The sequence below is a fragment of the Pseudopipra pipra genome, chromosome 4, assembly GCF_036250125.1.
Source record: "Pseudopipra pipra isolate bDixPip1 chromosome 4, bDixPip1.hap1, whole genome shotgun sequence".
NCBI lineage: Eukaryota > Metazoa > Chordata > Aves > Passeriformes > Pipridae > Pseudopipra > Pseudopipra pipra.
Window position 1 is genome coordinate 51,882,249 of NC_087552.1, and position 23,850 is coordinate 51,906,098.

Consider the following 23,850-nt stretch of genomic DNA (forward strand, 5'->3'; position numbering starts at 1 on the left):
TTGATATGGGCATTACTACATTTGCCAAGCATAAGCCAGACCCTTCTTTTCCCCTAAGGAGAAAAAACGATTTTTTTTTTTTTTTCCGGGGTAAACCTGCCTCACACACAATCCCTACTCCTTCACAGAAGGACATCTGCTCTGGAGGCTGCCAGTGAGCTGTTGACTAAGAACCCCCAATGCTGCTCCGCCGAGACACCGCGAGTCTGAGGTCTGGCGGGAGTCCGGGGCGGGCGCGAAGTCTGGCGAGGGTGCGGCGGGGCTGGAGCGGGGGCTGGAGCGGCGGCTGGAGCGGGGGGCTGGCAGCGGGCACGGGCACACACACAGCGCGGCTCCGCAGCCCTCGCCCCGCCCGGCCGGCTCCCTGCGGGCCGCGGCTTTGGGCGGTGGCCGGGGCGGAGGGAGAGGAGGGGCGGCGGCGGCCGGCGGCCGGAATCGTTTCCTGGGTAAGCGCAGCGGGCTGGGAAGCGTTTCCGGAAGGCTGGCCGCATCCCGCAGCGGCTACGGGCGCCTCCGGGGAGGGCGGCGGAGCGGAGCGGAGCGGTGGGCAGGTGCGCTCGGCGGCGGGCCGGGAGGGAGGAAGAAGGGCGGGCAGCGCAGCGCAGCGTGTCCCGCGGCGGAGCCCTCGGTGCGCGGCCGCCCGCGGTGCCGCCGCCCCGGCCCGCTGCCCGAGGGAGCGGGCAGGAGGCCGAGGGAGGGTCCCGTCGCCCTTGCCCGGGGCGATTCCGGCGCATCCCCGCCTCGAGGGTGCGGGGCCGGGGCCGGCCGGCGGTCCGCTGCCTTCCCCCGGCGTGCAGGAGCGCTGCGGTGCTGCCGCTGCTGCTGCAGAGCTGGCTCCAGCCTGGGGCGAGCGTGGGCTCTGCGCCCGCGGGCGGCGAATAGCAGCGGCAGCCGGTCTGGTTCTGCTGATGGTGGTGCGGTAAAAAAGCCTGAAAAGTGTCAAAAGTGCCTGTAGAAGTACCTTTTAAAAATTATTATTGTTATTAGAACGGTCTTTTGCGAGTTCAGCTCTGCGATTAAATCTTAGTCGAGGGTTGCACGCGGGGTTGCAAATGGGAGCGTGCAAAAAAATACAGTCCTTGGAACAGAACATGGACTCCATGAATCCCACTTGGAAGTTCTCACGAATTTGCTTGGGTCCCAAGGCAGCGACAGAGCTACTTCTGCTTGCAGCTAGAGAGAGAGTGAATTCAGACAGATAAGATGGAAAGTGTAGTGGTTTGTATTTGTACTTCGTTGCTTTGCCTGCTTGCTTGCAATGATTTTTAATTCTTGGGTGGGCTTCTGCTTGCTGGGAAGGACAAGTGTAGTTCTTGGCTTTAAACTCAAAATAACTAAAATGAAGAAAAAAACCCAACCCTGAAGTGGTGATGGGCTTGTAGGCTTTTGGCATTGTGGATGCTGTTGGTAGCTGTACATGGTAAATGGTATCTGCAATCAGTTGTGCAGGATGACAGTATCTGCAGCAAGTTTCAATGCTTCACTAAAGGTCTGCTGTGTTGCCCCAGAAGCTGAGGTGTGGGTTGCTGCTGAGCTGCTGCAGCTTTGCTGTGTCCTCTGGCTCAGCACTGTGTTCCTCTAGTTCATTCTAGATCTGACATGTCATCGTCCTGCCATCTTATGCTCTAGTATGTTCTGAAAGATTGAATGAGTTGTCTGCCTTGTGTTTAAAACTATTTTCTGCCTGCATAATTGCATTTAGTTAAAATAAGCGTGCAGATGTCCTAGCACTTAAAGGGAGAAACATCCTCTTATGGTGACCTTGGGACAAAATCTTGGCTGATTAATTTCCTTGCCTGGAACAGTCATATGGAGTGTGGGTATTTTTGTTCTTCCTTTACTTTACAGCAATGAGTGTTTGATGGAATACTTTTTGGCTTGTATTTTTGGGATTTTTTTTTGCCACCTAGGGGAAATTGAGATCTGGAGAGGACTCTTTGTGATGAAGAATAATTTTTTCATATATTAGGAAGAATATGTAACTTGGTAGTAACAAGGAGGAAGATTCTTGGCTCTGAAACAGCATGAGTGAATGTGCCTTTCCCAGCAAGAGTCGTCTAAGCAGTAGATTACAACTGTGGGAATAATTTGCTGGGAAATGGAATGCATGACTTGGAAACCTGTACTATTTCTTCTGTTTTTTCAGTTCTGCAACTAAGTTGGGAACCAGTGACAAAACTGGTCATTTTTGGTGTGGTGTTGAGTAGGCTGTGCTGTGCTCTTCCTCAGGAGGGATGGTGACTTCCTTAGGAAATACCTGAGGAGCCTAGAAAGGTCTGCTACAGGGTTTAAGCTGAAGAGAGTGGTTACTTCAGGAGCTAGATAAAGGGGAATTTGAATACTTCAGATTGCCTACTGTAAGAATTTTTTAGCAGAGATTGTGAAAAACTAAAATGAATCCTGGTAGTTGGTAGGTTGTGGTGAGCAATCAACTGATTACATCTCCATCAGATAGCAAGCTCTGACCTAGGATGTGTGATCACATTTGAACAAATCATCTGTGCTGAAAGCAAACTGTATGTATTCCACTTGCTGGTGGAAGACAAAGTCTTGCCTTTGTTCCCTGCTGCAAGCAGGGAGATCCATTACTGAGAATGGTAGAGCAGAGCATGTGCTGGGTGCATTGGATCATTGTGGATCAAGCTGCTGCTGCCTTGCTGCTGTGGAGAAAGTAAAGGTAATGGTAGAGTGTGTTTGGCCAGGACACTGGCAGGAGGGGGGGTGGGATGGGTGCAAGCTCCTAGAGAGTGCCAGGCACAGGTTCTCTCACCTGTGCTGTGGGTGGGACAGGTGCAGACTGAAGCTGGAGAACAGAAATGCCTCCTATTCCATAGGACATGAGGAAAGCCCAGCTTGTTTAGCCTAGCAAATGAAGCCTGAGAGGGAATATGATTGCAGTCTGCAAATACAGCAGGGATATAAACACTAGAAAGGGCAAGGAGCTGTTTAAGCTAAAGAACAATGTTGGCATGAGAACAAATAGATATAAACTGGCATGAATAAACTTAAGTTGGAATTTACACAGTTTCTTCCCTAAATGGACTGAGGTTCTAGAACTACCTTCAAGTGGGATAAATGGAAGCAAGCCCCTTAGCTGGCTCTTGAGGATATACTGAGGAAGTCTGTATTGTGTGCTTGGCTGTGGCAGTAGGAAATAAGGCTTGGTGACTCAGGAAAAGCTTTTCCGTATGTCTGAGTTAACATAGATTTTCTGCGCTAGAGTTTCTTATTTTTAAAATCTGACATTCAAAACTGGCATAAAAATGCTTGCCTTACAATTTGTATTGCTGCATAGAAAGGATTGCAGTGTGCTTAGTGGCGACTTTCTGAAATGTTTTGCATGTTAGTTTTTTTCCCCCCTGCAAAATAATGTGTTGTCTAACAGCTGCATGTAATTGTGTGGAAAATCCTTTTTCTTTAAATCAAAACTGTGCAAAAGAAGACTGTATGTTTGTGCGTGTGAGCTGCTTGAGCTTACTAACCTTCAGTTTAAAAAATGAACTGCAGCAAACCTCCCTCCCACATAAGTAATTCATAAATCCTCTCAAGAAAGATAAAAAAGCAGTTCTTGGGGGGCTGTACAGCAGACTCAGATGCTGTGAACTGAGACCAGTGCTCCAAGCTATGCTGTGACTGGAAGACTGGAATAAATGAAGTTAAAGCAAATTTGAAAACAAGTCTAGTTGAGCTAGTTGTGCATGGGATTTGTCTCAATTTGCTGTCATGCAGAATAGCTGAGTTATCTGGCATGGTGGTTGCAGTAGTTGAACTTGTGTAAAGTCTGTAGTTGACTCTAAAAATATCGTGTGTGCAGCGTGGAATACAACCAGCTGTGGATGCTGTATAATGGGTACTGTGACTGGCAGCAGTACCTGACTGCTTCTCAGAGATGTAGTAAGTATAGAAATGAAAGAGCAACTATTATGGGCCAAAGCAAGGGTGTCTTGCCATCAGGAGGGATGAGGGGCTCTTTCTTGCTGACTTATACTTTAGGCTGATCTATTCCCTGCTGAAATCAAATGTGAGAAAATAATGGAGAGGTGGAAATGGGTACATTTATGATGTGATTCTTTGGCTCTGTGACTCACATCCCTTTTGCAGGGAAAAGGAGACCTTGGGACATGTATAGCTAATGCATGAGGCTGCAGTTCCTGTTCTTGCTTCTCCAAAGCCTCTTCCTGAGCTTACAGGTGTTTGGTTTTTTTTTATTTATAGCTTTCCTATCTGGCGCCCTGCAAAGGAATGGGATCTTCTTGTCAGTCTCCTCCTGCCTCTCTCCGTGGGCTGGTGGGATCCAGACTCAATGACCAGTATCTCGGCACCTCTGTGCTCTGTGCCTGTTTCTCTTTCCTTGTCTCAGTATGGCTTTGTGCAGGCAGAGGAGTAATCCATGCTGTCCCCAGAGATTTAAGGAGCAGAGGGTGTTGTTGGGATGCTCTGTGTGGTGTCCTGCTTTAGTTTCCTAATTTTTTTTTCCTTCTTCAGCCTGCTCCCTTTTTAATTCGTTGTTTTCTGCAGCATTTCTTTTTTTCCCCCTCTCCATGTAAGCAGATATCCAAGGAAAAATAAGAACGGGATGCCCTTATTCAAAACCTTCTCTATAGATACTCTCTGAACCCTCTCTCTGTTCTCAGCTTGGCATTGCCAGAGTTAGGTGCATACTTTCCCTGTTTCAAAACATTTTTGGTTCCAAATGCATATCTGCTCTATCTGCAGCCTCCTGGGATGTCGTTGCAGCCTCTATGGCCTTTGGCCAGGAGTGCTGCTTCTCTGTGGGTCTGCTTCTGACTGTGTAAGGAATTCCCTCCTTCTGCTTGGCTTCCTTCATGTGGTGACTCTTAGCTCTTCTGTGGCAGAGATGGTTAGTGATCCTGTACTTATGCCATTCAGGATTTTGTAGGCCTCTGTCTTCCTCATCAAGTTGCCTTTTGACCTGCCTGAAGAATTGCCTACTTGGATATTCTTTGTCTGGAAGCCATTCTGGACCATGAGCAACCTCTTCCAGGAGTTGATCCTAGTTTTGCTTGTCACTTTAGGATGGGAGGATCAGGGCTGTATACAGTTTTCAATATGTAGGTGAGCTTTGGGGCTATACAGGGAAATAACCATGTTTTGGTTTCTTTCTTAGTGATTTGTAATGTTTGATTTGCTTTTTGGAGATTTGCTAGAGAGTTAATTTCTTGAATCTGTGAAACTGAAATGTCAAGATGTTTTTTAGGAGTACGGTCAGTTTGGAATCCCACAGTGACGTATAGACATGGTCGTGTCTTTCCCACGTGCATCTTCTTACATTTCTTGTGTTTATTTGCATTAGCTTTCCTCTGCACCCTTATAGACTCAGTCTCCCAGAGGAGACTGTGCAATTCTTCACATCCTGGCCTTTCTACCATAATACATTTTTTTATCATCACACTTCCTCGACTCACTGTTCATCCTCCTTTCCTTGTCTCACATGAATGTGTCAAGCAGCCAAAGCCTGAGCATATGTCTCTGCCAAACTTCATTGGTAACTTCTGTTCATTCAAAGAAGAGACAGTTTACTCTTGCCCTTATCCTCCCTCTATTTTTCAGCCATCTATCTCCCCACATAGGACCTTTTCTTATTTCTGTCTGCCTTATTTCCCCAAGAAGGCCTTCAGTTTTTTGGTAAGGGATATGGTTGATGTCCTTTTGGAAGTTCACATGGGTCAGAAGGAATGAGTGTACCTTGTCCGCGTTTGGCACCTTTGAAGAACTTGGAAAGGACATCTCTCTGTACAAACTGTACTGAGTCTTGTACAATAGACAGTTTATCCAGATGACCAAATACTCTCTTTTTATCATTAGCATCACTTGAGTTAATTAGTATCCCAGTAGAGGTGTTAGTCTTTGCAGCTCTGTATTCCCCTGGAACCTTACTGGGATTGTTGTCTCTTTTTTCCCACTTTCCATTCACCTTCTTCAAGGGGTGTTTCAAGCCTGAGGTTGCAGAGCTCTGAAGAAGGTTGTCAGAAGAATTTGAAGGAAGTATAGCAGACAGTGCCCTGAGATTGCTAATGAACACTTGTTTATCTGTGCCTCATCTGAGGTCCTGGTTGCTGTAGTCTATTGCCAAGGGTATGACGGCAGACCCTGCAGCAAGGCAATTGGAAATGAATGTAGGAGTCTGCTCTGACAAAGACAGCAGAGACTTGGCCTCCATCATTTGCAGGATAGTGAGTTGACCTTGTGTGGTGGGCTTTTTATGCTTTAGAAAGATGAAACTCGATTTACCTGGAGATCTGAGATCAATCTCAAAGTTCTGTCTCCCAGCGTCAAAACCATTCTCATTTTTTAGCTGAAATGCGCTGAGCTTCAGTTGCCCCTGAAAATGTGTTATTTGTTTGTATGAGCATTTAGATGGCGACTTTTACTGCTGAACAAACCTTGCATCTGAGTATAACACTGATTAGTCCCTTTTTAAAGTGGTCTGCATAACAATTAGGATGATTAACTAGATGCAAATTTCTGCCTTTATCAGTAGTCTGCGCTGCATTTGATTCTGAACACTGATCTCAGATGAATGAAGTCAGATGCAGTTTACTCTAGGAATTCATGAATGTATACTGCTAACTTGAGTAGTAGTGCTTTGAAAGTAATAATATGTGACAGAGGAAGGTTTCCTAGAAAATAAAATATGCAAATTTTTGCTTCTGATCTCAATACCATATAGCCAGCATTTGTAATTCTGGTTTGTTTTGTTCTGAATAATGCTACGGCCATAAAGTACTTTAAGCAAACTCCTGGAAGACTTACATTTGATAGTTTAATCTGTTGGACTTCACAATTTAACCTCCGCTAAAATCTCTGTGGTGTCCTCTCAAAATAGAGTTGTAACTCAATGATTTATTACTGTTTGGCTGTCCTTATTTTCTGTAGAAAACAGGAACCTTTCACTCTTTCCTTTGTCTTCCTTGCTGGATTATGTTGCACCCCAGTTAATGTTTTCTGTCAGACAAACATCAATTCTGCCTGCCTTTGAGAAAACCCTCCTGGAAGCACTAGTCATGCTTTGCTGTGATATGCTTTTAAGCAGTTTTGTAGTGTGTTTAGCTGTTTTGTTGGAGGTTATTTTTTGTTTCCCTTTAGTGCAAACACAGTTTAATTTTCAATTGCACCAAAAGGAACATTTCTAAACTACCTCTGCAGATTCCGAGTGTAGATTATGTGTTTAAAAATACCCTTTGGGTTTAATATTGGTACTAAAATATGCTTCATGCAGTACTCTCTGGGTCACAACTGATTTTTTTCTTATGTCTACTAGCTGATTATGGAGGGAGTTTTCCCAATGTAACTATTGTGTGTGAAGGACAGATTCCAAAGGGAAGGAAACTGGCAGGCACTAAATGTTCCCTACCTTTATGAATTAACTTGTTTGAACAGAAGAAACTACCATAACCTTTACGTATTTTGTTGTTATCTGTTGTACAAACATGTCTTTCCTTTGCAGTGTTCTCGGGGTAGAAAGCCCTCCAAACAGTTACTAAATGGCAATAATTTGGTGTGACTAATATTGGCACAAATTATTTAAGCCTTTATTGGAAACCTCGTAACTATAATTCCTCATCTGAGTTGCAGGGAGATGCTGCAGGGTGCTTACTGGCCAGATGCAGAATTCAGAAAATGAGGAGATTGACATTAAGCCATCCTACGTATTTAATATAGAATTTCATTATAAGGAACTGGAAGCAGTAGTTTGGGTAAATATGACAACGAATTCATTGCTCCGGTGTTTACACTTGCCTTGTTAATTCTATTTGCAAAGAGGATTATTGTTATGAAGAGGTATTTCTTAGCAACGTATTGAATTGTGTAGCTATGGAGGAAGCTGCGAAGAGAACCAGCATGACAGATGAAAGGGAACTGCAAGGAAGAGGAATAAGGAGGAGGATTGCCCTCCCATGGAGAGCTTGGCACTTGTCAGATTAAATTAGGATTTAAATGCAGCATAACAGAAAGATAGTTTAATTAAGTTGTTTAAATGAGTTGAAGATAAGTACATATAGGGCACAATCTATGAACTTAAAGAAAGATTCATCTGGAAGTAAATACAGTAGGGAACCTGGGTATTTGGGATACATATGGAGGGATACATAAGGAAACCTCCAGCACTACATGATGATCTTGTTTTGTCAGCATCTTGCATGCCTCCTATATGAGCAGGAGATGCAGGATGTCCATGTTTGCTTTTTTTCCCTTGATACCAATCTGGGTATAAAACCTCTGGAAGATCGTTAGGTCCACCAGGCCAGGCACCCAGATAGAGTGGCAGGCTTGGGGTGTCCTGGCAGTTTTGTCATGGGAAACTTGTGTTTTCCTGTGGAATGGCTGGCCCTGGATGTGTGCTAAGTCAATGTAGTGATGCTGGTCAGCAGAAAGGGGAACAAGGTAAAAAGTATTAGGACAGAGTTAAGTTTTGGTAACGCCCTTTGCTAGAGTGATGTAAGGTATTTCAAAGCAATGAAAGTAATCTATGCAAAAGTTTTCTGCTGTTTTTTCTTCCCTCTTGAATGCTTATGTGGTCATTTTTCCTTCATAAAGCCATTTTTTTCTCTGATGCTGGAAAATATAGGAAATGGAGAGCAGGCAGAGTTTGTGTTGCCATACCAGGAAAGTTTGAGGGGAGATGGCCTGCCACTAGGATAGAGAGGGGCTAGTGCTGCAGTGATGGAGTGGGTACCTGATTTCTGGGGAAGAAGAGGAGCGGCGTGGAGCTGATGTGGCTTGGAAAGTGAAATGCAGTGCTCCTAGAGGAACCATACAGTACCACTGGTCCTTCCTGCCTTCTCGCTGCAGCTGTGCCGTCTCCTCTGCCGTACAGCAGAGACCTGCATGCACCGGTGTGCACCATCCATAACGGTCCCGGATTGCTTTGCCCTTGTTGCTGAAGGAGAGTGCTGCAGTCCAGGAGAGGGGGGTTTGCCCCAGGTGTGGAGGAAGTGGAGCAGGAAGCTGGCCTGCCCTTGGACAGGTCTGCTGGCCATGGAGGGCCAGGGAAGGATGAAGCAGCACAAGCATTGCCAGTCCACTCCTTCCCATTGCTGCAATGGGAGCGGGGTGTATCCGGGGAACTGGAGACTTTGAAGCCTGTTAAAGATGTTGATAGATTAAAAGCCCATCTTGATGATACATAATTCCATGAGATAGCTGTGTGTATGGTGGGTGTGTGCTTGTGTAAAATGCTAATACCCCACCCTTATTTTGTGTTATCTTGGCTGACAGTATGGTATCATATCCTCCATTAGTTACTGTTAAATTCTTACTATGGTTTGGGACTTCTAGAAGAAATTGAAATGTTAAAAAAAAATTTGCCTTTTAAGAAATTAAATTTTACTCTGATATTATCTTCTCCCAAAAGTATAGATGTAAAAGTCAGCTTAAAAATACAACAGAAATGGAACATATACTGATAGGTAAAAGGAAAGGGGAAGGTTATAAAGGTAATTTCACTTGAATCTGAAAGATAGCGAGAATTGCCTGCTTGGGAAATAACTCATATTTTTAGAGTCCTGTGGGAGCCTGCTTGCCTTTTTTTTTTTCCTTCTTTCCTCCCTCCTTTGTCTTTTTCCCATCACAGTTTAAGAAAACAGTCAAACAACATGAGAACCATCAGTGAAGGGAGTCGTTTAAGTAACACAGCTGTATAAGAAAAGATGCATGTACTCAGACAAACAGGATTTTTTGGGTTTTTTTTTGAGAAGTTCTACATTTGTTATCTTGAAAAAGTTCTCAAATTTAGGAAAAATGTTTGGTGACACTTGCGTATTTGAACAGAGAAGCATTAAAAAAGAAACATGTTTCTAATTATTTGATGTTTGCTTCTTGGAAATGTTTGAAATCAGACCTATTGTTAGATAACTTTGTAGGCTGGTAAGATGACTACTCAAGGATATTGAAAAAACACAAAGCAGTGTTGCTTTAAACGTGCTATTATTTAAGAGTGTGCAAGAGCCACTAGCAAACCCAGCTTCACTATATGAGTGTGTTTTAACCTTATTTTTATAATCTTTGCATGCTGTTACATTAGCACTGGCACGTATAAACTTTTTCCATAAAATATCCTGTATATTTCCCTTTGCAAGTATGGATTTAAACGTGGGTAAACACAATGGTCTTTTATATGTCAAAGTGTAGGAAGCTCTCTGGTAGAGGCATATGAGTGTTTAGGGACCAGTAATTCTTTTTTGAAAACCATTATAGATATGTCCTTATGTGATAAAGATGGTGCTGTTTGCCAGGGAAATTGCTTAAGGGTTCCCTGGGAAATTTCTCTTTGTAACCTAACAGCATGTCAATACTTTGATGCGCTTGTACTGAGGTGTAACTCTAAAGGCAGACCACAGAAAATTCAGATATTCTCAGTGATAGGTCTGTGTGGGGAAGGGGGATCAAGAGAGGTGATTGGGAGGCTCTGAGGGATGTCAATGAGGCTTAAGGCCAAGGATGTCCTGAAGTGATGGGACCCTCAGAACACTGTTAAAGGTTTTTACCTCAGGTGGGAGTCATGTTTCTGTTGTTTCCTATCTTGCTTTGGGCTAGAAATCAGCCAGCACTACTGCATGCTGGTTCTGAAATACAGTCTCCACTCTCTGGTTTTGGGCAGCCAGTATGTAGCAACAGATACAGTCATGTGATGTGGTTTTACTTACTCATTTTTAGGCAGAAAAAAGGGGAGCCCCTCAGTGCCTGCCTGGTCCTACCAGCAAGTCAGAAGGTGATGCTCATTCTTCTCCCTGCTTTCCAACTTGTGTGCACGTGTTGCAGTGATGAGAACAGCTGACAGGCAGGATATGGTGAGGTGCATCCCTAAATTTGTGACAGACCTTGCTGGTAAGAATTGTATGAAAATGTCTCTCTGGTAGCAGTGGCTCTGGTGACCCTTGTAGCCCCAGAGACACAGCAGATGAGAGCTGCCTCTGTCCTTGCTTTGCAGTAATCCAGAGGCTTTACTGAGCAGTCTACCCTGCCAGTCTCTGGAGAGAAACAGGAGTTGGCGGCTGGCTGCCTGCCATCCTGCAGCACAGTGCCTTGGTCTGCTGCTGCTAAGCCAGCAGGTAGGAGTGCTAGCTGGACGGAAAACATTTTGTGGGATTTATCCAAAATAAATATCTAATTTTGCATGGGTGAGGCTGAAATTCTTCAGCTGCGCCTCTTTCCACAGCAGAAGAGAAACCTGCCTTCCTCCCAATGCTTTCTCAAGTTCTTGTGCATATGCAAGGTAAAATGATTGTTTTCCTAAATTTAAAGCTTGGATCCTCCTTCTTTGAGTTCTGATGGATGTCTAGATTTATACTGCTTTGGAGACCTGTTTGAAGACGTATAACCCAGACTTCTCTGAACCTTCCCCAAAAGGTTCACATTGAGGCATTTAGCTGGTTTCTTTGCTTTTTCTTTGTGCTTCTACATAATCCTTGAAGTGTAAATATAGAGCTGGAAAAAATAGCACTTGATATGGTTGACAGTATCCCAGCTTGCAGTGGGACTTAAATTAAGAAATTTGCGCTTCTGCTATAAATCAGAAGTTTGAGCTTGTAACCCCTTAATTTTTGGCCCAATAAATCCTATTACTCCCAGGAAACTGTTAAGGTTCATCTCTGTAAGTCCTGAGGATGTTTTAAATCTGTGGGTTAAGTAACACATGTGCAAGAGTTTAAAATAAGACTACTAGCCCACACAACATTCCAGCTGTAAAACCAAAACTGGACATTGTGGGGCTGATTCAGGAGATGCTGATCCAACTGCAAACCTAACTAGTGTTAGGCTTTAGCTTCTGCTGCCTGTACTATTTTTGCTGTGGTATAGGGATGGAAAATTCACAGGTTGCTGATGTTTGAACTGGTGTCATTAGTTCTCCCAAAGTAATGGGGTGGGTACTTTTTGCACAGTGGCCTCAGGCTCTCCTAGAGCATTCTTGCCTGGCACATGGTATTAGTACATCCTGAGTTTGCCCTGCTGCTGAGTGCCAATACTTGAGAACTTCCTCAAGCAGCCAGTGTTCAAGCATGGAACTGGGCCTTCCGCATTCTGGGGTTGCTCTTTGAGCTGAGATTGCAAGCAAATGTTTTTGGCATGGGTAAATGCAATGTGCTGTTATGGCAGGATGTGAATCCTCCTTGCAGAAGGTGATCTTGAAAGGAGGTCTTCAATCCTGTAGCATGTCCATCATGGTAGAGAATTAAGCTGAATTTGCATAGATTTTTAAAACTAACAGAGGAGATGTTCTAAGGAGAGTGATGTGTATACTCTGCAATTCCATAATAAAGATACTGATGCTCCTAAGGGCTGGCTCAGGAAAGGCACCTGCCAGAGGGTTCAGGTGGAGGCAGGAACTAGTACATAAACAGATGAAGAGGAATTTTAATTACAAAATGCAACAGTAAAATAAGCCTAAATCACTTGCATGGAGTTAGGCACTAACCTCCATATAAAACTCCTCAATGGAGCAGTGGGGAGCCATAGTCTGTACTAAGTACAATATAAACCCATTTAAAGGTGTTTTCTAGGTTTCTTTCTTTCCTTCCCTTGTCTGTTTTAAGCACAGGAGAGGGTTTTTCCTGAAAGATTCTAAATACTCAAAATGGAGAATAAATGTGTTTTGTTTTGTTTTGCAGAAACTGAAGTTTGTGTCTAGGAATTTTACATATAAGCTACGTTCTTTGCATTTTCTTGGCTATTCCTAATGCAATAGCGTCTATAGCTTTTATTATCTCTAATTCAGAAGCTGATTCAAATGCTTCCATGGCACAACAAGGAGTTTAAAAAGGCCATGAGAGACCCCGTGCAAAGCTTGTCAAGTGGCCACAGGTGGTTGGTAAAAATGAATTATTAAAAACTAGTGTTTTCCAAGGGTTTGTAAGTTGAATGTGACAAGCTCATTGATAAGCCCTGTTTCTGCCTCTCTCAAAAGCTGTGGGTGAAAGAAACTTTTCTTTGAAACAGCAGTGTACACATGAATGGTTGGCTCTTGTGGAGGCTAATATTTTCTTACCTCAGATTGTATCTGCACACCATATGGAAAATAGTGAAATTATTTCTTACTTTTGAAATGGATGTTTTCATAGCTGTTAGCCATAACTAGAAAGCAACACAATATTTTAAACTTAATAAAGTGCTTCAACTTGAAGCAAAACAGTTCCATTAAAGGATTTTCAATTGCAGAGAACCTCACAATTGGACAAGGTGAGAATAATGCAGCTGGAGCAGACTGGTTGTACTAAGTGTCTGAAAGAGGCAAAGCACCGTAGTAAAATAACAGTGTGGGGTTTATACTGGTTTAAATACCTGCTCTGTTGGGAGCAGGTATTTAAAAAAAAAAAGCAGGTCTATTGGGAAGTATAACTCTAGTGCTGTTATCTTAAGAGGCACCAGAGATGGCTTCAGAAATTGAGCTTACTGTAGAATGGCAACTCATTGTCAGAATCAAGATCAGAAAATTTGCTTATTGCTTCTGAAGTGGAGTAATCTTAGGAGGCTTTTACATGCTCATTTCCTTCCTTTGCTCATTGCTTTTCCATGGTATAAGAATTTCTATGTTTAAAAACACCTTTTTTGTAAAACCTTTATCTTCAAAAATAAAAGCAAAGTATTTATAATGTTAGAATGAGGTTGGCAGCTTTTAATTAGATGCTTTAAGTACCAAGTTAAGAAATGACATACCAACAGGAATTTTTAGATCTTCTGGTTTTCCTGGTGTCACATGGATTTCTCCATGTTAATATAACTTGATAATTGCTCCCTTGACCCAGTTACTCTTTTTATGCTTTCCTTTCCACATCGAGTCAGACAAGCACAAACATTTCATGTATATTAGAAATGAGAACTTTTGTCTTCAGAAATGAATCACAGGACACTGTGGAAGGGGAGAAGGGAGAACAGCAAGTCTTGTCTCTTTTCTTGCATTCTGAATGAAATTGTGTAGATAGATGCTGTGTTTAGGTCCTGTCACACTGGTGGGGTTTTCACTGTCCTCATGCTATCCCTGAAGAAAGCTTCATTGCTTCCACAGTGTATTGTAGCAGGTTGCTTGGAGAGGTGGGATCTACAATAATAAAAACTTATGGGGACCAAAGCAATATGCAGAACTGGAGAAATACAGAAATGGGTTTAGGAATACAGCTAAGTGAGAGCTGCCCAGATGTCTGCCTCATGTCCACTGCTCTCTCTTCTCTTGAGGTACCTCATACTATCACAGGGCAGCTGATGAATGATTTTAGGCTGATTCCTCTACCTCCCAGATGAAGTCATGCCACTTGCTGGTGAGGAGGTGTCCTCCCTCAGGTGAGAACAAGGCTGGCTTTATTTCTGAGGAAGCCTTGCATGACATGTACAAAAAAGAGGCAACATGACAGGGAATGTCTCCCCAAAATACTGGTTGTGATACATGAGTTTCTTAAACTGTATTAATTTTTTGAACTGCAAACTTCAGATGCAAGTTGCATGTTAGCAATGATTGTGTTGCCAGAGGAGGCCTGTTGATGCCACCACTCAGACAAGCGGCGTGTTTTGAACTTTACTCTTGTGAGATGATAATCAACTGCTGGCCCATATTCTAAGGGCAGAAAAAGGTATTACAAGAAAAAAAAGAATGTTTTTTAAAAGGAGGAATAATTAGCATTTTAATTTTCTGAGTAGGGCCACCGGTGATACAAAAGCCACTAGTTAATTCTTTTTTAAAATTTTTTTGTAGAATAAAAATAAGAGCTAGGAGTGATGATGGTATGCCAGACACTTCCTGGTTGCTTTTTTCACAGGTGATCTGTTTACCTGAATAGTCATTGGTAATCATAATCATTTAGGTCCTTCTGTCTTTCTCTAGAGGAAACAAATCTTACTTGTAATCTCCATCTTGGTTTCGTGTAAATCATGAATTGCTTTTCTGTTTTGTTAGGCTGCAGCCAGCCATCAGATGTGGGACCATATTATTATTAGTAGGGAACTCTGATGTTTTAATTACGTGTGTGCTGCTGAGTGCTATGAAAGGGATGTTACACGCTGCCTGTGCATCCAGGATGGTGTAGTGAGAATAGTACTTGGGATTTTTTTCTATGAATATTTGAGTGACTGCTGTTAAGACTGGCATGTGTATATAATTCTTCAGCATACAGAGCATTAATTGCTGCTCCAATTAATTTTGGAATATGTAACGAATAGAACTTTACTCCAACAAATTCATTCTCATGCTCTCAGATATTAAAATTGGTTGAAATTTGGTGGCTTAATTTCATGTCAGCGACCCCTTTGTTCAAACATATACTTGTTATCTTGGTACAGCAGTGTAGGATTGCTGAGGAAGAGCACTGTGTGCCGCCAACTGAGCTGGAAGGTCTCATGTGTCCCTTCTCCAGCATGGAGCGACTTAACACCTCCTCTCAAGACCTGTGGCACAATTGTGCTTGCCTGCAATTAGTTGCTTGACTAATTCCCAGTGTTGGTGGGTACTGGTGGTTACAGAGATAGTAATGGGATTGCTCTATATTAGGTACTGTATGAAGAACAGAAATTAATAGGTATATTTTGTTAAGGAAAATGTGGGTTTTCTTGAGGTGATTTTTCCTACTGAGAGGAAAACACAAACTTTGAATTTCTCTTTCTCAGCAGACTCCTACTTCTTGGAGTAAGTGAAACAGAAGCTTGGGTTGGAAGGAACCTTAAAGATCATCTTGTTCCAACTCCCTGTCGTGGGCGGGGACACCTTTCACTAGACCAGGTTGCTCAGAGCCCCATCCAATCTGACCTTGAACACTTCCAGGGAAGGGGCATCAACAGCTTCTCTGGGTAACCTGTGCCAGGGCCTCACCACCCTCACAGTAAAGAATTTCTTCATAGTATCTGCTCTAAACCTACTCACTTTTGGTTTGAAGCCATTTCCCCTTTTCTTGCTACTACATGCTCTTGTAAAAAGTCTCTCTCCTCCTTTCTGTAGGCTCCCTGAAAGAGAACTTCAGGGGTTTGTAGGTGTTGTTTTGTTGGGTTTTTTTTGAACTTCTGCTCTAAGCAGTGAAGTATTGTGTTTTCATTCTTTGCATATTTCTTGATTTAGTTTTAATAGAATATAAATATGTGTACAAGTTATTTATTTTTCTAAATGGTAACAGCCCTGATGTGTTTGAAGCACAGTGTGTGTTTACAGAAGAAACAGTCAGTCTTTTGATATGTTAAGTTTTAAAACAGATATTAAAGGAAAAAAACAGCTAAACCTTGAATGGAAAATGGAACAAAATGCAGCATAAATTAATCTGTTGGTAGACTATGCCAGAGTAAATTACTCTTTCTTTTCTTTTCTTTTCCCTACCTTAAAATATGAGTTAAGAGACATATTTTTATTTTATCTGGTCTTTAGTAAAACATTTATTATGACAGTTAGAGTTACAAAGCAGTTAAGGATTGTGCTAGAGGGGAAATAATAGAAGAGCTGAGGAGACCCCTAGGTTGGGGAAAGACTAGGGGTGGGATATTGCCACAAAAAATTTGTCAACCGGAAGTTAGAAATGCTCAAAAGATGCATTAATCTTGCTGGTATTAAACGAGATGTTGCAGACATGTAGGTATATCAAACCATTATACCGTGTACTGTAGAGGTCTTGTCTGGGATGAAATGAATCGTTTCGATAATGAGAAATGAGAAAGATAATTTTAAATCCTATTCAGTATGAGAAGGCTCTTTGTTCTGAGCATGAGCATTGGCTTCACCCCACATAATACCCAGCATTTTGGGAGGGCATGCTTTGGGATTTCATGTCTCTTGCTTTATCTGGTCTTTCCCTGTCTGTTTTCCAGCTCTGCATCAGTTTGCCTTTTTTTATCACACTTTTTATTTCTGAAATTATACAGTACTCTTCCTTGTGCTCATAGCTCTGGAGAAGCTAATTAAAGCATGACTTTGCTAACTGTCTTTGGAAGTGGCACAAAGGATTACTGGACTGGCTTGCTCAGTCTGGGAAAAAGGAAAAGTGCTATATAGTTCCTGGGCTTTTGACTGCTTGTGGCTATACAGTTTCCCAGACTGTGGTCTCAGTTTCCTATTTGGCTGCTTGGATCTTACCAGAAGGTGAATTCCAAAAGTTGCTGCAGGGTTTTGGTTTTGCTTGCTGCAAAGACTTTGGCAAGGACTTGACTGCATATGTAATTATAATAACAGTACATTAAATACAGAAGGTTACATACTATGTTTCTATTTATTAAATACTATCATTATCTGAATTTGTAAAGTTCATAGGTAGGTTGTGTGTAGCCTGAAACCCCCCAGGTTTGGGGCTTAGTTTGTATTTTAGAGTTGTCTGTCTTAAAAGTACCAAACAGAATCTCCCCTCCCTGATTTTTTTTTTTTTAAACGTCAGCGTAGCCCTACTGGGTGTAAGTGATTATGTCTTTGAACATAGCACTGGAGAAGGACAAGCAGTCCTAGGAGCAGTGTTAGAAATTTCCTTCTAACAGCCTTCCCTACTCCGTGATATTTAAGTTAGAGGCTGCCTATTCTGTCTCCATCCTATGAAAATGTGTCTGTTCTTGTTCTTTGCAGACCTGCAGAGCAAATGAAGGCGTCTCTGTAAGGTTGACAAGGAAGAACTTTGCACAAGGATGAGGGTTGGTCTCCCTAAATACTCTACTGTTTTTAAAATCTTCATGGCAGCAATTTGAGATATTATGTAGAGAGTCATTGGTGAACCTTGTATTCAGGTGGTAAGCTCTGTCCTGTGTAAGACTCAAAGAACAGTGTAGAAAATAAGTTTTTCCTCTCTAATGGCAGGCATTTGCCACCCTTGTTTCTGATGTATGGTATGTTAATTCTAAGTAACCTGTTGGAATTGGGGTGCGTAAGATAAGATGGACTGTGAGGAAAAGTGCTAACTTTGGGTCACCCATGGTCAAGGCTTAAATATGGCATTGTGCATGTTTAATTCTGAAGATGTTGTTTCCAACATTCTTAAAAAACCTTTGGATCTGAATGGTATAGTTATAAAGTTACGATAGGGATTTTGGTGTTCTGGGAAAACATTTTTGCCTGCCAGGAAAATATGTTGTCCGTTTTCCTTAGCAATATCTGATTCCTTTTGCTCTGCTTTTGTATTTTAGGCAGTACTTTAACATCTGCAGAACTTTGGTTTTGGCCTACTGGTGCTAATGGAATAGATGGGCTGAAGTACTTCCCTCTGATATAAGTAGGTCCTGAACCGTGTTTGAAAGGCATGTCACTTTGTTCATTCGAATTAATGCCTTCTCCCTCCCCAGATACTACAGTGTCCTGACATTGGGTCATTTTCATCCTGAAGAGCACAAGCCAGAGACAGCTTCTCTTTTGCTTGCAGTATCTGGCTCTGAATTGGTTTGGCTTTGGGCTGACAGTGTCTAAGGACCAGCCAAGCTGGAGCGTGTTTTTGATGCTCTTTCCTTGGAGGACAGTGTGACCTTTGTAGTTTCAGGATACTGTTTTTCAGAGATATTCTTTTAGCCCTAATGGTTCAGCTGGTACTTTTTAAAAAATGATATATATCCAAAACCCAAGAGAAACTATTTATCCGATGAGGGGGAACTGGACTTTGAATTAGACTGGTGAAATATTGAAATCGAGATATTCTTTAGTTGAAAACATTCTCTTAATTCTTGCTATGAAGCATAATTCTTGTTATAGAGCAGCTGCAAAAGACAAAGTAAAATTAACCAAAGTTAAAGATTTATTGACTTTGCCTTTTTTTTTCCTTCCTGAAACAGGCTGCATATATTGTGAAGTAGGATAGCTGTGTTTGGACTCAAAAGTGATCACCAATCACTTAACTGACTGTGGTGAATTTGATATGGAGCAGCGTTCAGAAAATGCATGGCTTTGTGTTGAAGGCAGGAGCACAGCAACAGACAATTACTAATGGGTTTTGTACATGATGAAATGAGAGTATTCAAGGAAGCTGTGGCACAGAGCAGAGGATCTGTAAGCACATGTGCTGTTTGGTATTTCACTCTGCCCTGGTGGGTTGGGCCATAAACATCTCTCCCCATTCTCCCTTTTTGTGTTTTGCTCCCTGACAAGGCAGTTGTAAACTTGCAGTGTTATTTGAGGATTTTCTGTCCAGACCTACCTTTTAAGTGCAATTAGGGCAGACCACCTCCCTCCCCAATGAATAACCTGTAGTAGCATTGTTCTTGTCCCTGTGTGACCAGAGATATAGAGAAAGATTAACAAACACTTTCCTGCTGTACAGATTTTTCCCCCCAAGTTGAAATGGATGAGAAAGTTCTGTGTGGCTGATAAGTTCTGATTTCCCCCTTACACCAAGCAAATAATTAAAGGCTGCTGTTAAATTCTCTTCATTCTCTATTAAGATCCCTCGGTCATATTAAACTGTCTAACTCAAGTGCTGTTTTTAGTGTTGTTAGGAGAAAGCATTACATTTAGAAAAACACTTTATTTTGGAACAATTTAAAATTATATGGAAAAATAGTATTTAATGACCAATAAGATGGTTCGTGTTGCAGTACATCAGAACAAAGGAGTTATGAGTGTTGCATATCTGTGCTGTGAAGGTTCGTGCCTTCAGTTCGTGCATAACCACATTGTGCTTAATTATGGAGGGATCTGTCTACGTTAGCAGTGCTGGGGAATTTAGGAGGTGCTAACGTCTAGTTTATGTAAGGATTCCTGCATATATTAAATATTTTTTAACTGTGCTAATGTGTTTTGGGGGAAAAAGTGGAGAGATGTGGCTAGAGTAATGTTGTGCAGTTGATAATAAAATAGATATGCATCTGTCTTTGTTACAGAGTCATAGATTTGAGATGTAGATGTCTTTAAGGCATTACTTTCCATAGCCTGTGGGGAAATTTCTCCACCTGGATTAAAACTGGTGTTAGGAGTGCCAGCTGCAAGCTAGTGTTTGGCCATGAAACTATCATGGTAGATATACCTGTACGGATCCTGTGACATCCAGGAATTTGCACAAGGGAGATTCCTCTGGCTGGTTGTTCTTGCAGCTCAGCTCTTCTTTTATTATAGATTATTAAGAGAAGAAAAGGCTTCGAGTCAGTGCCAGTCTGTTTCTCCTTGGAATACTAGTCAACAGATTGTTTAAGAACTTAAAACCAGCAAGAATTAGCAGCCTGGCAGCCTAAGCTGTGACAGCCTTTGAATAGCATGTGCTTGGGAGCATTTGTCTTTTGCCTCGTCAGGACAGCCATGTTTTACGATGGGCATTATGCTCCTTGCAGGGTTTGTGACTCCCGTTGCTGCGGTGTTTTGTTTTTCCAGAGTGCCTTTAGCTGAATTTCAACACCTTTTATCAATCTGACCTTACCATTGCATGGAAACCAGAAAGGCTTGCATAGAAAGTCTGTATCTAGACCCTGACTGATGCTACTTATATGTTTCATCATCCATTTCTCCCAGCAGGGATCTCTTCAACCATGGTGGGGAAAGCCCACCATCTCAGTGGCAACAACACAAGAGGCTGCACTGTAACGGGGAAGTTTTCCCTGGTGCTGAGTGGGGGTTCTTTAAGTTGGAATGAGGAGACTTTCTTTAAAATTTAAGTTTCTGGGTGTTCTTGAATAAAAAGAGAATTTGCTGAAGTTACCTGATGGCATGAAATACGTGCAGTTAGAAGTTTGGTCAAAGTTGTCATTTGTGTCAGTACATTTAAATGAAACCCACGAAGTGTTCGTAGCTAAGAATTGTTTTTCATGAACTTCCTGTTCAGCTCTTTAAAAGCATTCATGTTGAAGTATTCTGTTCCAACTCCTTCTTTAATGTAAAGGTTCTTTTTTATTATTTTTTTTATACTGTGGGGTCTTTTTGTGCCTTGAAAACTGCACTCTTAATTTTGTATGAACTTAGAGTAAGACAGGTCAAAACACAAGGCTAAAAATTTCCATTCAGTTTTATTTATTTTCTATTCCATTTCTTTCCAGACTCCCCAGGCTTCTGCAGATTTAAGGCAGAGAAGCTTGGGGAGGTTATAAAGTGAAGGTTTTGGGATTGGCTGTAAGTACAGCCAAGTACATCTGCAAGTATACAAGAAAGGTGCTGCTGTTAGCTCTTCCAAGAACTCGTTGTTGAATCCAAAAGAAATCTGACTTGAAAACCTTCACAGACCCCATTCAGACTAAATGTAGTGTGTAGTTGTAGATTCATGCTCTTTTTCAAGAGTTTCAAGCCCATGTCACTGAGGAAAAACAAAAAGAATATGTGCAGAAGTCAAAGGAGGAATAATATGCATCTCAATGGAGTCAGCTGCACTGTAACTTGCACTGTAACTCTTACCATTATAAAAACAGTGTGTGGCATCCTTGGTTGTAAAAACTAGTTGTGGAAGGAGGGCTGTGTTCTGCTTGGTGTTTCTAACTGAGGATGTGCATTCTGTGCATGTTGTATGGTTCAAAGAGCTATTTGGGAAAGATGTTGCTCATGTGACTTCGATGTTGTGCAGTGTTGGGGCACTTGCAGTTTATCCATCTCTGATGTGAGGATGGTAATAGGCTCCTTTACTCAAGTAGAAGTTGTATAAATTAATATTGACTGTTAAAATGAAAGATACACCGTGGTCGGTGGAGGAATAACAATGAGATGAAAAAAGTACTATCAGACGCTTTTAACAGCTGTGGTTTCTGTGGTAAGGACACTTGAATCACTTCACATGAAACAAACTGCAGTTTAGAAATTCTTTAAAATATTTAAGCCTGTTTCAAATATATATTTATATTAAAATTCTGAGAGAAAGTTTTCTTTTGTCTCCCTGATGCTTCATGAAATCCTTTGAGGGAGGAAGGAGGGAGTGCTTAGAAAGCCATTTCTGATGTTAAATGGCTTCTGAATAGCTAAGCTTATCAAACCCTAAATTTGGGGTTTCGAAGTTAGCATTCACAGGGTGGGAGGAACTTTATTGAAGAGCAGCAGATTCCAGAGGGCCAGAGGTCAGCTGCCCTGGAGTGCCCTTTGTGGTTTGGCATCACTCCCTGTCCCCATTCCCCTGCTGGAGAAGGGTCTGGTGGGATGCTGCCACCCTAACTGTGGGCTGACAGCTAACTGTGAAGCTGAACAAATTCCAGTGCTAGCCAAGCTTGTAATCAATTAGGCACAAGGGGAGAAGGACGAGAAGAAAACCAAAAAGTGATACCTGGGTGTGAAACATCAGCCAGGCTTCATTAAGAGGCAGCTACTCGGCAACTTCATCTGTGTGTGAGCAAGGTGGGCCAAGGCTTCCATCATATCTGCTACGAAGGCTAACTGGGTTGTATCCCTACATCTAATCACTCTTTGCACATTCGAGGATGTCCTCTGTTTCCAAAATAACTGCTTCTGTATCTCTGCTCTATCCAGTGCAGATGTTTACCTCCTCCTTGCCCCCCAAGAGCCTCTGGTCTAACCATTCAGTCTAAACCTGATTTATTCAGGTCCTTTAACTTTGTACTTACGTGGTATCAGTACTTTTACACAGCTTTATGAGGAGTTGTGAACTCCTGTCACAGTTTGTACTCAGCACACTTCTTTTTTTTTTTTTTTTTAAAGGTAAATGTGAAGAACATGAATTAGGGTTCAGAAACTCTCCTCCAGCCCCTGCTGTGTTCAATGTGAGAGGGAAAACGAAAATCTGGAGGGAATATCTGTTGTTATGGCAGCAGAAATAGTTTCTGATTGAGGCTTGCTATTCAGATGTTGCTTTCATGTTTCCCATTTCAGTCTTGAAAGAAGCCTGTGTATTATATGATGAATTAAATGACTTTTTAATAAGCACATAACTAGTATCTCCCAAAACTCTGTAATTTAGGCACTTATGTGAATAATAGTACATGATATATAATAGTATCTTGCCTTCAGTTTCCAAACTCTAATAAAAAGGGCAATGATGCACAAATGTGTAACTTAATTAGGTCTTTATTTTTAGTACTTTGCAGCCCTCTTTATGCAGATATCTTTATTTGTATTTCAGTGCAATTGAATCACTGGCGTAATCTTCTGAACAGTTAGCCTGCCCAATTATGATTGCAGTGAGTCTGCAGAGATTAATAAATAAAACAGCTCCTCTAGATTTTAGTTTTCTTTCCATTGAGCAAAGTGTACTGGAAAGAATAGTTGTGAAAAATAATCTGGTTTTAACTTCCTGGGTCAATACACATTTTATACCAACACGAAACGCAATCTCTGCCTCTTAACCTTTTCTGATGAAGCTCTGCCTGCACAACATGGCTTGTGTCTGGAGGGACATGGCTTGTGTCTGCACAACATGGCTCTTAGCATGTGCAGAAGAAGTGGCCTCATGGCTGGGGATTTCCTCTGGGAGGTTGAGCTCTGAGCATCTTTGTGCAAGGGAGTTAGTGGTTCCAGTTCCCTCGACTTTACGTACAGAGTTGCCATGTAAGGGGGACTTTCATCCCAGTATAATGGAGAGAGCAGACTATTTCTGGAGAGGTCTAACAAGGCACCTCAGCAGAGTATATTTGGCCTGGGGTCCATGAGCACCTCGGGTCCTTGCAGCGATTTCAGGGATTGCAGGGAGTGCAGGAATATCAGGCAGGTAAAATGTTCTCATTTTAAGTGCTTTTTCCCCCCCATTTTTCTTCCCCTTTTTTTTTCCTTCCACCTTCCCTCCTTCTGGTGTGCTGTCCACAGTGAAATGTTGTATGCAGTGATGTACAATTTGCCACAGAAGTCAGGTATGTGTTTTCCCATTGGTGTCCCACTCAGGTTTGCATCACTCTTCTTCTTGCAGAAACATTCTTTCATTATACCTGAAGCATAGATTTTGTGCTCAGACTTGCATCACACTTCCTTAGCTTTCTTTTGCAAGTGTTTGTTCTTTGTATCAGGCTGTGTAAAAGTCCAGACACCTGAACGACATCCTGAAAATA

At 42.1% G+C, this 23,850-nt stretch overlaps 1 protein-coding gene across 7 annotated transcripts in view; it reads left to right on the top strand.

Annotated features, from left to right (window-relative positions):
* The first annotated feature begins 423 nt into the window (after nucleotides 1–423).
* APBB2 (amyloid beta precursor protein binding family B member 2) overlaps nucleotides 424–23,850 on the top strand; it is a 180,751-nt gene continuing 157,324 nt past the window's right edge. For 6 of the 7 annotated variants that reach the window (XM_064652949.1, XM_064652952.1, XM_064652953.1 and 3 more), the window contains exon 1: nucleotides 456–551. The gene's annotated coding sequence lies outside the window, so the exon portion shown is untranslated. The other variant, XM_064652950.1, reaches the window with a different exon arrangement.